The sequence below is a fragment of the Numenius arquata genome, chromosome 11 (genome assembly GCF_964106895.1).
Source record: "Numenius arquata chromosome 11, bNumArq3.hap1.1, whole genome shotgun sequence".
NCBI lineage: Eukaryota > Metazoa > Chordata > Aves > Charadriiformes > Scolopacidae > Numenius > Numenius arquata.
In genome coordinates this window covers 32,497,146-32,514,263 of record NC_133586.1, presented here as the reverse complement: position 1 = coordinate 32,514,263, position 17,118 = coordinate 32,497,146, and the positions used below count along the sequence as shown (strand labels likewise).

General features: G+C 36.2%; 1 protein-coding gene across 3 annotated transcripts in view; it reads right to left on the bottom strand.

Annotated features, from left to right (window-relative positions):
• Window positions 1–17,118, bottom strand: part of GABRB2 (gamma-aminobutyric acid type A receptor subunit beta2) — a 154,032-nt gene that overhangs the window by 22,671 nt on the left and 114,243 nt on the right. The gene's annotated exons all lie outside the window — the stretch shown is intronic.

Below are 17,118 nucleotides of genomic sequence, written 5' to 3'. Positions count from 1 at the left end.
TTTAAGAGATATAATATATCAATATATTAAAAAGCAAACATTTAAAAGCTAATTAAGACTACACACATGCCATATACAGATAGCAAACGTACATTCAGCTTAAGATAACTTCTGATCCCAAGGCTGAATAAAACAGTGTGGGTTTGCTCTAATTTCAGCCCCTGGGCTGAAACATCAGTGCTGGTAACAGAGACATGACCAGGCCACCAAGAGAAGCCTAGAAGAGGTGCTTTTCTGTCTTGTGCACCACGATCAGCATAGGAAAGAGGACAGTGAAAGTAATACAGGTAAGGGAGAAATTCAGCATACAGTTATCTCATGAGATTTTCTCTATATGCTATGTGCTTTATAATCTGACTACGGATGAAAAGGACTAACTCTACTTCAAACCCATTTAGATTTTACTTGTAAAATCAGCATCATTCCTTTTTCCGAAAATGGCTTGAATGCAGTAAAAGACAGCCACATTCTGTGATGGGCTTGTAAGAAGCAACTGTAGCAGATGCAACAGCCTTCACTCTGCATGGCAAAAAAAACACCCACAAAAAAACAACCCAACAAAAAAATCCCACCACCCACAACCCCTCCCCCCGGCCCCAGAAGACAGCACACGTTCCCACAGTCATAGAACATATGCAGGAGATAGGAATTTGGGTTCACCAAATGGCAGCTGAGCTAACTTGCATACTCCAGAGTTGGTATACAGAACTGATAAGTAAACATCAGAAATAAATCTGCTACAAACCATGAAATAAGATATTCATGAAGGTTTGTAGCCCTTTAAAGGTTTTTCTCGTTGAAAATCGAAAATAAAAAGAACAACTCCAAGACAGAATAATGACTATGACCTTTTAGGAAACTGACGTAATAAGATGATATATATATTTGACCTTGATTTTAAATTCTCACCCTCAGACAAAGGACAAAATTATATAGTAAACACCATCTTAGAGTGCTCAAATAGCACTTAATTTCAAGGAATAATGCAGATTATGCATTTTCTGATAACCTAGAAACCATAAAACACATCATAAATCCAAGTATAATCCAGGTGCAGAGCAATAGCAGAAGTGAATTTGAATATATGAACCCAATAATCTGTAAAAAACACTGAAACAACCAAAAAAAATCTATCCAACATACAGTAAGTTTTAAAGTATTTTGTAGTTACACTCTTATAGCATATTGATTCCAGTTTTTTGTATGCACAACTCTCATGTTGTTTTTCATGGGGCTACCAGCAAACATAGAGTAGTTTGAGGGCAGAAAATGGAAAACCAATTTCAGGAATCAGAGCTATCTCATTCATACAGGACAGATTTTGAACACCTCATCAACATCGAGAATTCAAGATGGAACCTGCTTTTCTTTCAAAGTTGCTGACATTGACTGCAAAACTGATGAGAGAATAGATTTTTTTTTAATTTTTGGGAAATGAGTTCTTCCTAAATCTTTCCATTTATCCAGAAGTTCACTAGCTCTAGCGGTGACATCAACCAAATGAAAAAAAGAGGCTTGTGTCTTCTAAATATGCTTCAACAGTTAAGGGAATAAAAGCTCTACAATGTGGAACATGATATGCTTTTGTTATATCAAGAACTCCTTAGGAAACAGAGCTTAAATTCACATCTACAAATAGCTTACATCAATGGCCACTGATTCATTTCCCCTTACAGTTTCTCTCATTTCACCAAGAGAAGACACATCAAAGAAATAACTGCACACTGTCTGGACTAATAACTTCCCATTAATATTTAGCCTCCCTCCTCTGTTTGGACAGTGCCACCAAAAATTAGCTAAATTCCTCTACACTAATTTTTGTGAAAGAAAAATCTCATAGATATCATAACCTTTGCATTTCTTTTATGTTATTGTTGATAATCTAAAACATGAGAGGTTTGAAAAGGAGCCGAGATTATTGCTGTCAGTAGAAGGCCTACCTTCTGTAACCACACAACCATTTATCATACTGATGCTTCTTATTCTCTTCATGATACAACAAAGTATGTTCAAATCTGCATTTTTAATCATCAGAACTCATCAGCTTTGAAGTTGTCTCATCAAGATCAAGATGTGACTGAACTTGGCTTTTTGCTTAATGCAACTTCACATAGGAAAAGCTTTAAGCAACCCACATTTACACCACAAAATTACTGCATGCTGACCAAGAGATGCTGTATTTAGAAATAAGAATAGTTTTAGCACAACAATTTCCAATGGCTAAGCAAAGCATCCTTAGTTCAGCCAAGACTGTTGTTCAATTGATTGTGAATTGTTCTAGAGTATCAGTTAAATTATTTAAAAAAGAGTCACATTACAGACTTACCCAGGAGACTGGAACTGTTTTGTTCCTGTGAGGAAATAAAGTATTTCGCTGCTTAATTATGATTTTCTGAGACTGCCTAATTATATGAAAGCCTCCCTCGCTATCTCTCATTTCTTCAATTCTTCTTGTTTTATTTCCTCTACAGTATAAAGATAGCAAAAGGTACATGATGGAAGAGCACAATACTTTAGAAATTTCTTTTCTTCCAAAATGACCTGAAATACTGAGGCACTTCTAAGTATTGAACATTTTAAGAAATGAGGAATATTTGTACTTCACCATGTAATTGAGTTTACCATAGTTTCTGAACTAACAGACTTGAGCTGCGAAACACAACTTGAAAACCTTTGACAACACATCGTAATCTTAAATTTAGCTTTTTTACGTTCATTACTTCTTTTGGTAAAAGTTTGTACTAAGTTCTGCCTCCGACACTTAACATTACACCTTGGTAACTCCTCTCTTCTCTTCCCTGGTTCATGGGTGTAAGTGTCTCAACCTGCCTGGCCCCATGCATGGAAAGAAGACTCTCTGCCCTTTCTGCCATGCACATAGGACCATTACACCTATTGGTGTACCTTCTCCCAGTGAAGCAGCTGTTTGACAGGAAGAGAAATTACTGTTAGCATTGGGGCACTGGCTGTTGACAAGCTGTTTCTGCTCTCCGCAGGATACTGGATTTTAAGTACTGCTAGATCTGCTTCATTTGCTTTAAAAGGTACTTTTCCAGGAAGATCAATGGTACGTGGATGAAGGTCATTAATGACTGTGTTTATGGCAAGACAGGCCCACTTCAATAAGACATTTAAAGGGAACACAATTTGTTTCAGTATTTGTGTGAAGCACAAATGCTTCATTCAGTGCAGTAAGTTCTTTGGTCCTTTTTCCCAGGGTTACATGGTATGAGGAATATGTGCAGATTCCGCAGACCTGAAATTCATCAGGTTGTCATGATATCTTTTACTTTTCTGGTCACAAGTCTATCTTCAGAAAAAAGGAAGACAGCTTACTTATGTTTCCTTGTCTATGACCACTTTGTATTTGTCAAGTCTCACCCTAGGCTTTCAGAGAGGAAAAAAAAATAAAAATTTAATATAAAATAAAGAAAAATTAATAGGTTGACTGATCTTGAGATGTGAAAGCAAGTACATTTTATGAAAAATAGAAAAGAACATTCTTAGAGTTCCAAAAGAATAATATTACACACCTTCTTATGTGTTCACTCTTACTTTGTGATATTGCTGAATTTTGCTGATATTCTATCTCAAATCTACCCTGCCCTCCAACAGCAAGCTCCAGATTCTAATACCAATTACTGAATTTGGTGGGATTAATCAAGGTAATTTATTTCATTTTGAGGTAATTTAACTGTTAAACTTCATCATAACTAATAAATCAAAATTTTATTTTTCTTCCTGACAAAATAAATGCTAAAATGACTTATGGCAAGAAACCCCCCCACTTTTTATGTAGGAGAAAATATGTTTATAAAAAGCTCAAATGGCTCTTTATCTTATTTCATGTTGTAGAGCATCTGCTCGTAAGAACTTTTCTGCTCAAGTGCCTATACATGGTTTGGTCTTGAACCATCTAATCATACCAGGGTTCACACAGGAAAGAACTCCAGGATTTATGTTTCAGCAGACTGCCAAAGGCACCAGCATTCCCACTCTACCAGGAAGATGTGGTTAAACTTCTCCCTGTATTCTCACAGCCTTAATTCTAAGGAAATATTGACAACTACTTCTTGAGGACAGCTGAACTCCTCTGAAAATCTCAACCCAAAAGTTCAAACCAAAGATTCCAAAATACGCAGCTCAAGGCTGCTTTGGGGAGACTGTGCAGAACTCCCTGCTGCTTAAGGTACTTATGCTGAGGAAATGCTAAGTTGAGACTTTGGCACTGAATGACAAGACTTGTTAGTAGGTATCGATAAGAAGAATTCCAGGAAGTCTCTTTGAGCTTTCATTAAAATACTTCTCTCTCTTTCCAAGAAGGATAAATTATCCCATTCATTTGATAACGTGGAGAAGGAGAGAAAAGAATATTATAGTCATCTGCAAATGAATGCTATTGTGTACTGCTGAAGTACCCAAAGATAATTGGATATTGGTCTAATATCTGCAAAACATCTGCCAGAAGAGAGAATGGGCCTATTCATGTCTCTAGTGGATGTTTTACAGATAATTAAGTCCAATTACCTGTGGCTATAATAAACTCCATCTGCAGGTATTTGGGACTCAAAACAACTCTACTTACAAGTTAAAATTATTTAAAGACCAACCAATTTAAAATAGTAATAAGCAGTCTAGAAAGAATAATCTGTGGCTCTTGACAAGAAAAAGGCAGAATTAATGAACGTGAGCTCAATATTTCTAAATTGTCAGATCACATCAGTAATGTAGAAAGTAAAGCACACTAAACCTAAAAGTGTTGCACGTCATTTTTGCAAGAATCTGAGTTTAGCACAAAACACTATTTGATTTAGATTGTAAAAGAACTGTTGTTTTACTATATATTAGATTGTATGTAGCACTGCTACCAGAGCAGAGAATCTGATTGATTGCTTTTTCTTAAATCATTTATATATCAGCAGCAGCACGATTTTCTTCACATTCAGAAAGTTCAATTTCTCGTTTCTGTCATGCGTCACACATCAGCAGTCAACCAAGTCAATACATTTTCCTGGCAATATGGCACCAATCTTGGGAGAAGCAAAGCATTCTCAACTTCCATTAACATGGTCAGGGAGTTTATCATTGCCTTTACTTCAAGGTATGACAGATGATGAAGCACTGTAGAAGAAAAATAAACAACTAGTAGAACATAAAATAAAAACCTCTTCATACAGAAAAGACAAAAACACCTATTTTTTTCCCAGTCCAAATTTGGAAATTCTTTAAATACAAACAACCTAAAACGAAAGCTGTAGCATTACTGGCTGAGCATAAGAATATTTAGACACGACAGTTATCAGAAACACCACACAATGGAAAAAAAGAAGCCAACTTTTCTAAAAAACTCAGAATTTATCAGTAGGATTCACTGCCTCACAATGCTTCTGTTTGTCCATGACAGCTCGGCTATATTCTAGATTAATATTTATATTCACATCCACATCCACAGTGTGCACACCATGTAGGAATTCAAGTGGTCCGTATTACTAATGCTATGGTAGCACCTGGAGACTAAAGATATTTGTTGAAAAAAAAATGACATAAACCTGCAAAACAGTGAAAATGTGGCTAAAACATAGAGAGGATTCTGAGGCCATGCATTAGCCTCACTCTGCTTTGAACCATCAGCAAATTGTCTGATCATGGCTGGAACAGCATTGGGCAATACATGCCCAATCAGCGTCAAGGCCAAGCTATGGAGAACTACTGCAGCATTAACAATGAGACCAAAGGGTCCTGTTGGGAACTGGCTTAATGCTAACCCTGTCTGCTCAAGCTTATCCAAAACAGTGTCCCTCTAGTTACATCTTCTATCAGCCATTCTGGACATTGGCAGCACTAAAGTACGATGAAGCACAATTTGGCCACATCAATAAGATTTTTGCTGCATGGGTCGGGAGGCCCAGTCAAAGCTGGCATTACACAATATTTCTGATTACCTGAGGTGTTTGTCCTTTGCTCACCAATACAAAACACACAAGAACTCAGGGTACAGCAAATTCTGGAATTAAATACTATTACAAAGCAACCACTTACAAGAAGAATAGCATATACATTGTGGAAAATAATATAGTTGCATTATACACACAGTAATTTTGGGAAAAAAAAGAAAACAACAACCAAACGCACCCACCCCACCCCAAATTACTTTACAATACACAAAAATCTATGGACTCATAGGGAGAAAAAGACTACCAAGCTACTTAATCTCTCGTATCTCTGCTGCTATCAATTGGGTTTTCTTTGCTTAGCCTCTCACAATTTAGTAGCTTCCCAAAATAAAATGGAGAACTGAACCAGACTGAATGTTTTGATTAAGAATATACAAAATATTCTAAGCTGACAGTCTTAATTTATTTAAATGTGGGCCATGGACTATAGATTAGAAACTTGATACCTACAGGCATTCCTATGAGAGGAATACTATACAGAAATACTAAATAAATGGTTAATCCTATTTACATAACAGGTCATGGAACAACATTAGTAGCAGTATCTATGCATCTTATTTATTTTTTAAATATAGAACCACCACTTTCCCCCTTTTCAAGAATTTCTTTGGCAATTTTGCATTTGCAGAGTAAACAGCTAAATTTCATTATAAAATTATAAGTAACATGCAAAGCGTATTTTGAAATTCTGAAACCCTTCAGAACACTTGAACTTGAACACTGCATCAGTTCATTCTTCACCATCCACTTGTTCATTCAAAACCATAGCCAGAAAGAATTAGTTAAAAATGTTTCTTTGAATTTGCAGAGATCTTCAAAGCTGAGGAGAATACAAGCCACCATACACTGAAATCAGTGGGGTGATATGAAGGGGAGAATGAAAGGCAGAGTTTGTGTACTGCTGAACGCATCTGGCATCAGAAGAACTGGAAAAAGAACATCGTACTTGTTTCTCTCTTCTCTTTCTCACTCCCCCAAAATTCTGTCTTTCTGCATAAAACATTAAAATTCTTTTTACATTTAACTTCAAAGACTTTTTCCCCTAAGGCTCTGAGGATTTGGATACAAAAGAGGAAACACAATTTTCTGACTACAGTGCAACTCAATTGGATTTTAGATTAAATTGGTAACATTCTCAAAAAATAATTAGCTTCAAATTGTACAACTGGTTCCTTACCAGAGAGAGCGGGATGGGGAGAAGAAAGAAGGGAAGAAGCACACATGACTGTAATTACTGTAGGACAGTATACAGCTATTAAAAAAGGTACTTTGACAGATAAGTGAAATTAAAAAACTGATACCAGGGCACAGAGTGGGCTTTTCATGGTGTTAGCAGAACCAAGTTTAATTTTCATGTAGGCACTTCAAGCGTGATTCTTGCTTATGGTAAGCCTGGTAACTTATAGATGTCCTGGCGCAACCCACTAAGTGTCATTGCTCTTTTTTCCCCCCAATGATTTCAATGAAAATCATTTGTACTTTAGAGTACTTGCTGCAAAGTGTTTTCATAAGTAAATTTCCATTGTCACAATACTTTTAGGAAAAGAAAGAGGGATCAGAAACAGATAGGGAGGACTCTATCAGTGCAATAATATTCAAAACCCTGCTAGTTCCTAGAACTTGGTAGTTTCTTGCAATCTTCCTGATTCCATAAGGTCAGTTATGAATGATCTAAGAAGTTATTGGATTCAACACTGTGGAGATCCTGCAAGTCTAAGCGGTCCTCACAAAACAGAGAGGTGAATATACGCAGACAGTGGTGCCCGGTGATATGAAGCCAATTACGCCTAATTAGCCCAAAGCGGGTGCCACGTCATCAGAACTATATTCTTTCTGAGACTCCAGCAACAACTGGGCACACCACCCTCCAGTGGTAGTCTCTGCAGTGCTATACACTTTCTGTGTACTTCAAAGTACAGATCTTTCCCAGATCTGTGGGAATTCACAAATCATACGCAAGAATACTCTTCATCTCTTTTCTTCTGATATCCATCATTCATTCCTGCTTGGTGTTTCCTGCAGACCAAGTGGTATGTTTATGTATTAAGCATATCCCAGGACACAACAATGTATAATATATCTGGTCCAGGTTTATTTATTTAAATGTCTGAAGTTCAGGGATTTCCACCATTATTGAAATAACACATCTAAGTTCCGTAGGCAAACAAATAATGTTAGATAACCATGCACATCTTATACAGTACCTAGAAACATCCTATCCCATAGCTCTGCGACAATTTATATTATCTTATCCACTTCATTTAGCAGAGGACCTCTTCTGAGGATAAGGTTGACAATGATATGTCAGTTTTGTGCATTGATTAAGTCTCGATCATCTTTGAAGGGGATTTTAGTTTAGCATGGGTGACATTAATAAACTGTTATGAGAAGAAAACACGGGTGGTGACTGTTGCTGATATAAAGATCATAGAATGGTTTGGGATGGAAGAGACCTTAAAGTTCATCTAGTTCCAACCCCCCTGCAATGGACAGGGACACGTCCCACTAGACAAGATAGCGCTAAACGTATTTATTTCTCACTTCCGCTAATAGTAAAATCACAAAGAAAAAGAATCCCTCAATCTGTATATTTCAAAAGCAGATTAGTATACATTACAATTCTGCAGCGAAGTTATTAATTCCCTATTAAACATATCACACAAAAAAAGGAGTTCCTGAACACACAAGTAACTATATTAAACATGACAAATCTGTCTTACATGTAAGAGGTGCGGGAAGGGGGAGAAGCTTACTTCAATTTGTAATTAAAAGTAGACTATGGTAGAATACTGGGAAGCTGAATATTACGAATATTCAGCTGAATATTACAAATATAAGCCCAGGATAATGGTCTATTTTCTTGAAGCTCAATTTGATTATCAGCTACACAGAAGGACCAAGAAATTTACTTGCAATTCTCATAAGAGTAGATCTTCAAAGACACAGGAGGAAATTGCAATATAAAACCATGAGGATGATATCAATCGTTGCTGTGGAAAGCAACATTTAGGCAGAAATAACAAATTGCTATTTAAATGTGAACTGCAGCTGATGTAAATATGATAAAAATGAATACATCAATTCTTAAGTGATCTATTTCAAAGCCACTAAATCACAAAACGAACAGAACTCAAGTGAAATAACCATTTTGAAGAGACAAGTGCAATCAGGTGAGCAGGCAATGGGCTTTTTTTTCAGAGTAATTTACACAGTGAAAATATAAAGTATTTACTGTGTTTCAAGGCTTAAGAAAATGTTACTGCATCATTCATAACTATTTTCTTCCACACTTAAGTCAACGAAATCAAGTCAAAGTTAAATAAAAAGAATAAATATCTTCAATACCATGCTTTGGCATTGAAAATTGCTTACAGAAAAACAACATTTGTTTCACCCAGCTCATGAGATTTAACCTTAATAAGAAACTAAGCATATCTCCCAGGAAGCTGAACTGTGGTATACACGTTGAAGGACTAACTCAGACTGCCAGGAGACTACTCAAGGCCTACTTGAAGTTTCTACCATACCCAAAAAAGTCCAGTGTAAAAAGGATGATAATTAAGTGCACATATTTAATATACAGGGCTAAAAATCTTCACCTGAACAAAATTCAGTAAATGAATTATTCATCTTTTAAATGTTAATTGGATCATTATATAAAATCCATAAATAAACAGGTGGACAAGAGCTCTGACTGTGATACTTCCAGTGGATCTGTGCAGTGTTCTGTTAATTTATTTCCTAAGGGACTAAATAATTAAACATGTACAGCATTAAAAAAGTCAACTTTATAGAACTTTTATAAAAGATGAACAGTACATTTTTTTGCATGAGCAGCCCACAACAATTGGATAATCTGATTGAGCATAGTGAGGACAAAATCACCCATGAAAAGTCAGTTAGAGCAGTTTTGAATGAGTAGAAGGAAGGAAGCCACAAATACTTGAGTCAGTAAATACCATCATTCTGGTCTATGCTATTATCCTGGACATCTTGTTCTGTTGACAGTACATTTCTACAACCAAAGCAATTCTGAAGAACTGCCAGTATCTTGAATCTGATCAGCCTCTTTCAGCCTCTGCTTAGTCTTCACTCGGCAAGTTTCCTATGCCATGCTTGTGCATATCTGAGCAAATAAATTTGGCAATATCTAATTTGCAGAATAGCTAAAAATAGAATAGATTTTGCCTGGGTAGTCTCATCAACCAAAAAATGTGTTTTTAAATGAGGCATATGTATAAGTAATGATTAAATTTGAAAGTACTGTTATTTTTTCACATAATATTAAAGATCCAACTTGGGTACAGAGGGAACAGTTTTTTGCACTTTGATACAAACATATACTGAATTTCTCAACTGTATTCCAAAAAGATAGTTTTGAAGATTGATAGAAATGCCTAAACCCCAAATTTTTGCATAAAAATGAAGACTGTTTCTGATGTTTGAAAACAATTAGCAACTGTCTTCTACTCTTGAGTAGGTCATGTTTCCAGGAACAGAACTTCTATAATAAAACATACATCCACACTAAGTGGGTAAAAATGACAAATTATTTTCTCCTCCCACCCTTTATTAAGGACAAAGATCACATGGGGAAAACAAATACGTACATTTGCACCCTACCATCGATTTCATCATTGCAACCCATACTCATCCTCATGTTTTGAGCCAATCCCTACACATTTTTCTAATTTGTCTACATTAACTTGAAATTTATGCAGAGGAAAATTGGTGTCCAAAACAATTATATATCATCCGGAAATGATGAAGGAGCTCAGACATTGAATATTGTTTTCCTTACTGGTAAATAAATCTCACAAATTTCTTACTTACGAGAAAACCTCATTGAAAAACTACACACATTGGACTTTTGCCCTTGTATCTGATTTAAGAGTTCGTCTTTTCAAAATTGGAAACAGAAGTGCGGAGTATATCCAAACAAATGAATCAGAAAGCATCATCTACATAAGCTCAAATTTTAATACCTTACAACATTTGGTCTTACATATCTAAGTTCCCCACAACCCACTATCAGCCTACAATTTTAATGCTGATGTACATTAAAAAAAAGGAGAGGAAAAATGAACAACATCTGGCAACCTTAACATTATTTATAAAACTGCATTAATAGTCCACTCTGCTTAATTATTCCATAGCTGTATTAGAAATCCAAGGCCACAAGAAGAAAAATGTCATTTATAGAAGAAATCCCTGCTGTCCGGTGCCTGTGCCATTCGTTCAACTTAGAAAAATATTTATTCATTAAGATATGTTAGCTTGCAACATTGTGTGAGGCAATGTTCTGGAATATTATGCTGTCTTTACCTCCAGTATTCAGGACATTATAGTATCTAAAAGACTTCCACTTTTAAGTAAAGAGCTGGTTATGAAAGAATAGCAACATTGCTCCCATTGACTGTCTAACAACAATATACTAAAAATGTAATTGATAAGAGCTAGACATCATTAGAACATTAAAAAAACCACATGAATTCACACACGTAGAATTAAGGCTGCTTTTGGACACAACTGAGCTTGCAGAAATTAATTTTCTTTTAGTAATGAGTGAGTTACAAATTAATACTCTTTCTAAAGTCTTCCATATAGAGAGATTTGTGAACTTTTTCTTAATATAATTTCCTACCTGGATAAGTCCTCTGTCTTCTGAAAGCTTTTTCAAGGATAATTACATATACCTTTGCTGTGGAGAACTATTTATACAGCACCATGTGAATGAAGTTTATAGGAACGTTAACTATAGGCCTTGATCTTGTTAGAACTACACCAATATTTCCTCAAAATTGCAATAGACCTGTAACATTCCTAGACGTCCTTCACACAGCCTGGTTGGTATCAGAAACCACCTTGCTGCCTTCCCAAAATATTTCAGTGGGAACTGTGTGACTCAAGGCTCAGAGGACTTTTCTGTAGGAAACTCTGCTGTGACACCTATATCAGAAAAGACAGCACAGGTTTGTTGGCAGTATCCCAACTACTTTCCTAGGATACTGAAAGAGGTGAGAATAGATTCTTTTGACACCCAATCCTCCAGGCTGTAGAAACCGCGTACAAAGAAAAGTTATTTGGTGGGTAACAAGATGCTAATTGTTGTGGATAGGTATGCACAAGGTACCAGGAAATAGCAGTGGTTTAACAGGAGATGGGACAAGGCCAAAGAAGGAGAAAGAAATCTGCTTCATCTCTCTGCATTTAATTGGCACAGAAGACTGTAGCCCTGAAGAACCCCAAACACACTGTTAAGCACCTACCTTCTGTGAAATCCATGGCAGAAGCAACCTCCCTTTCACATTTTCCTCACTGGAAGAATTCACTTACTCTAGTCCATTTTAATATTTTGGCTTTTGTATACCACAAAGTCATGATAAATCCTGCCCTATAGGTAATACCCAGTTTTACTTCGTATCTTGTATTCCCCTCTGGTTTGCATTGACATTCCCGGGTACTACATCAAGAAGACTTCATCACTGCACTTCACATTTAAGAAGTTTTTAAGTTAACAAAATTGCCTATAACTTCTCTAACATTCACTTCTCCTCTGAGTAGCAACTCCAGGCATTGCCCGAGGCTATGCCTATTTCTTGAAGTAGAAGTGGCTCAGACAAGATAATGCCAACACTTTAAGGAACTTTTCCCTGCAAGTAGATTTTAACACACTCTGTTGACTTTTATTCTGTTTTTCTCCAGCTCTAGTATTGTAACTGTGTCAATATGCAAATATGTATTACATAAGGTTGCCTCTTGGGCTAAAAAAGCAGGATATCTGCATGTAAATGTTCATTAAAAAGAAGCCAGTACAATATTTTAACATACATAAAAGGGAATCGGCCTCAAATACAAAAGTTAAATCACTACATCTTTATGCTGAGAGCCCCATGTGGACTGCACCTCTCTCGTGCCTTTGAAATAAATACCCTTCTTCAAAAAAACTGTGAGAAAAACACATGAATAATACAGTAATGTATAATACACGATGCAGCAATGGAAAATGCTATTATTAGTACCTTATAATCACTATATTTTTCTGACACTTAAAACTACACAGCTTAATTCTTGAAGGAATTATGACTCAAATTCTGTTCCAAACGACACCAAAAAAAAATTTTTAAAAATCAAAAACCTTGACAATATTTTCACATGAGCCTACAGTATTCTATACTGTGCTTGTGTGTTCCCTGTTTTAACTGCCTTCTTCCCTGTACAGTGACACTCCTAGCATATCCTTACAACCCAAGGCTTATTTGCATCACGTGTCAATATCAGAAAATCATTATTTGCAGGGAACACACTGCTTCTGTGTAGAAGCAAGAAACTGAAAGTACAGTGAGCTCTGTTACCATAAACATGAAAATTGGCTTCTTCCCCTGCCCTGTAGCATCCTTGGTCTCCAGGAGGTTGTTATGGCTCAGGAGCACATCAGTGCCACATGTATCTAACAGCCAACTTGTCAACATGTTTATTAAGCCATTGTCATATCTGTGGTGCTCCCAACTTTGTACAATATTTGAATTACTGCTGCAGTCTGTTTGTTACAAGTACACATATGCTATAGTATTTCTTAGGAAATATTTTACTACTACTATTGTATAAGGTAACTATTTGTCCAAAGCTTAGAATGAAAGGCCTCTTTTGTGGCAAGAAAAAAATACACGGAAATACACAACATGTATGTTTGGAAGGCATTGAGTTGAAAATACTGATCTGTCTCATTAGAGTTTTATCATGTCATTTTGTCACAAGTTAGAAGTGGGAACCTTGAAGAGCTGAACTGTCCCAAGTGGCTTTCAACAGCCATTTTGACCTGGAACATCTCATGAAGCTGTTAGGTAAGTGGAAAGGTAACAAACGCAATGCTTTCCTGGGCACAAGGTCTGTAATTACATCCAACTTGTATGTAGAGTAGTGAAATGGCTAAGAAATACTTTATTACCTTTGCTGTACCAAGCACTCATATAGAAGCACAGACTAAGTCTGATTCTTGCTTTGCAAAGTACTAAAGTTATTGAAACAAAAAATGCAAACAATGTTGCCAAGTCAAAGGAGAAGAAATGGGATGCTTTTTCTTCAAGGAAACCAAAACCCACCCAGATGTGCAAACCTGTAACAATACAGTACTGTTTAAAAATTGTCAGTAAACATTCATCCAAAAAATACAACTAAAAGGGCTGAAGTGAACCAGCCCTTACTGAGGACCACACAGGCCAGACTCTTCATTTTGATGGAACTGGCCATTAACAACAGTAAATGCTATACCAGAAAATAACAAACGCATGTGAACACAAAGGTGAGGGTCAACCCCAACCCCAGAAAACAGAAAGCACCCATAGTGGTCACAAGCATAGTAAATACCAGAAGCCCAGGAGCAGGATGGTGAGGAGTCACTCCCTGCGAGGATGCACCACTGAGCTTTAAGCTACATGCTCAATGTCTGCATCTCCTCAGACACATCCCAAATTCTCTCCACAGCCTTACTGTACCTATAGCTGGAGAGCACTGATAAAAAAAAACCTTCCAACATCAGAACCACAATTATAAAAATAGATCAACAACTGTAGAACACTTACTAGCATGAAAGGGGTGGGGAAGGGTCTAATAATATTAAATACTACATGGATGAGAATTAAATCATAACTTTCCTTCCAAGTTTGTTTGTTTGTTTGTTTTGGATGAAATTTTATACATAGGAGGCTGTCTGCTAGCTTAATTAGAATAAATAAAATAAAAATCTATGGTGCACTGATCAAACTGTTGTCCTCTTCACTAACCCAAATGTATTCATGGACCTGTTCATTATAATTATTTGATGCATCATTAAATAAGGAAAATAGCATGATATTGTTAACATTTTCTGTTGGTGAAGACGTGGAATTAACATAATACCAACATTTAAGGAGCCTACTGGCAAACTAGCATGCAATCCACCAGAAAACAGTTGAATACAGAAAAAAAAAAAAAGAAATGGAGATTTTTTTCTGAAAACATACTTAAAAATATGTTAAATTTCTTTTTAAATATCCAGATTTTGAAATATTTAATGACTCTAAATAGCAGAGTATGAATATATGGTCTAATGCGTAAAACTTTGCATAGAAACATGCACCTAGCTACAGACATTCTCTACACAACTTGAATATCAAGTGTATCAAGAAAGATCCCATATAAATAACAATGAATATCAGTAAAAAAAAAAAAAGAAAAAAGAAATCACCAAACCATCGTATCTGTTGTACATGATAATGGCAAAATTCCTGAGGACTTACATCTGAACTGCATATTCAGGAATGATACCTTCTTTGAAAAAGAATTTTCTCTGACTGTTGAGAATAATCTTTCAAGCGTGTGCTGTTCTACCATGAGCAGACATATCAAAAGCTGCACTTATCTCACCTGTGTTCTGCAGTTACCATATGTCAATATGGTCATTGGTAACTCAGAAACTGCAGTAGGAAAATTTTTTTCTGAGAAAAGATAGCGATACAGTGGCAGATGCTCAGATAGTGTTGATTGTCAATAGAGTCATGAAAGTTTATACCTGCTGAGGATCTGCAAATAGACATTTTTCAGACCAGAAAGGTGATTGGAAAGAATGTCAGAGGCTAGCACTGGGTACCTGTTTGCTGTTGCTTTTACCGTCATAGCGACACTACCCAGCATTAGAAACTCAATCATATGAAAAATGGCATTATCAAGGGAAAATCAGTTCCAGTTTACAAAGACTAGAAGTATTTTTGCACTTAAATTACAGGAAGGGAAAAATGAAATCAAATTTGAAAAGACACCCAAAAAAATAAAGAGTATTGCAACAAAGAAAGGCCATTCTTAAAAAGGAAAATTAACTAGAAGCATATTAGGAAAATAACAAGGGGAACAATTTTGCTTTCAAGCTGTCTGCCTTAACTTCAACTTTGGTAGACTATAAAGTGTTTATGGCTCTATTATTACCTAAATCCAGTTTAAGTGTGTTACGAAGTGCTAACTTGTGAATTTTCGAAAGCATAGAGAAAAACAATTTCTGGCAGCATACTTCCAAAATATGTCTGCCTCATGAGAGCAATGTTGCAGCTTAAATAATTTATAATCTGTCTTAATAATATACTCTCTTTATAAACTGGTTCTCAGCATGGATGAAGTTGGGGGTTGGTTTTTTGTTTTTCTTTTTTTAAAATTTTTTGAAAAGTAAACACTTTACAGTTTTACCTGTATATTCACTTGAGACAATTCTCTAACACAGCTTTTAGCCAAATCAAATCACTTGAGAAGACTGGGTGAAACCAAGAATGAGTTTTGTCTGATGAAGATTTCATGGATTTTATCTACCAGCAATAATAAATTTTAAATTACTTCACAAATGATAAGACACTGTACTAGAGGATAAGGAGTATGTCACCTACCAATTAAATACAGCCATTTAATATCACAGAGCAGCCTCACACAACAATTTATGGCATACAGTGAGAAATACAAAATCCAATTAAAATTTCAGGGGGAATTTAGCAGGGCAGAATTTAATTAGCAAAGATACAGTTTTGCCAGGAGACTGTGGCTAACACCTGTTCTGAAGTGTAAAGTGACAAGGAATATGTAGTAACAAACGTTTGGGTCATAATTTATGTTACATTTGCTAGACAGCTCCTCTAGTAACATTTAGATCCTTGTTTCCCTTAGACTGAGAGAAGCACTGCTTTTTCAGTTACCAGCGCTGCTTAGAGAACTGACTTATTCCAAAAACCCTAACCCAATCCAAGCAATACTGTTTGAACACTGGAATATGCTCATTTTCATATTTCTGCACACAGTTTAATTCCCACTTATTAGCATCTTTCACCTACTCTCTGTGAATAGCTACAGTACTTCCTATAAGTCGTTGGTGGCCACAGGGATACAATGGGTAGACCTACCCCACATGGCAAGTGGGCAAGGAGGTGATGTGAACCATCCTGAAATCTTGTTCCCTTTGGCAGAAAACAAGGTCAAGCAAGCAGGGAGGATGATCAGAGAATGAAGTTGGCTTTCTCATTGGGATACAATTGGAATGCCCCATCTGAGAGGATGGTCAAGTACCTTCTCAGCAACACACACAGAACCAAGACGAGTCAGTTCTACTGTATTCTTAAAATTTACTTAATCTGAGATTTTCTTCAATCCC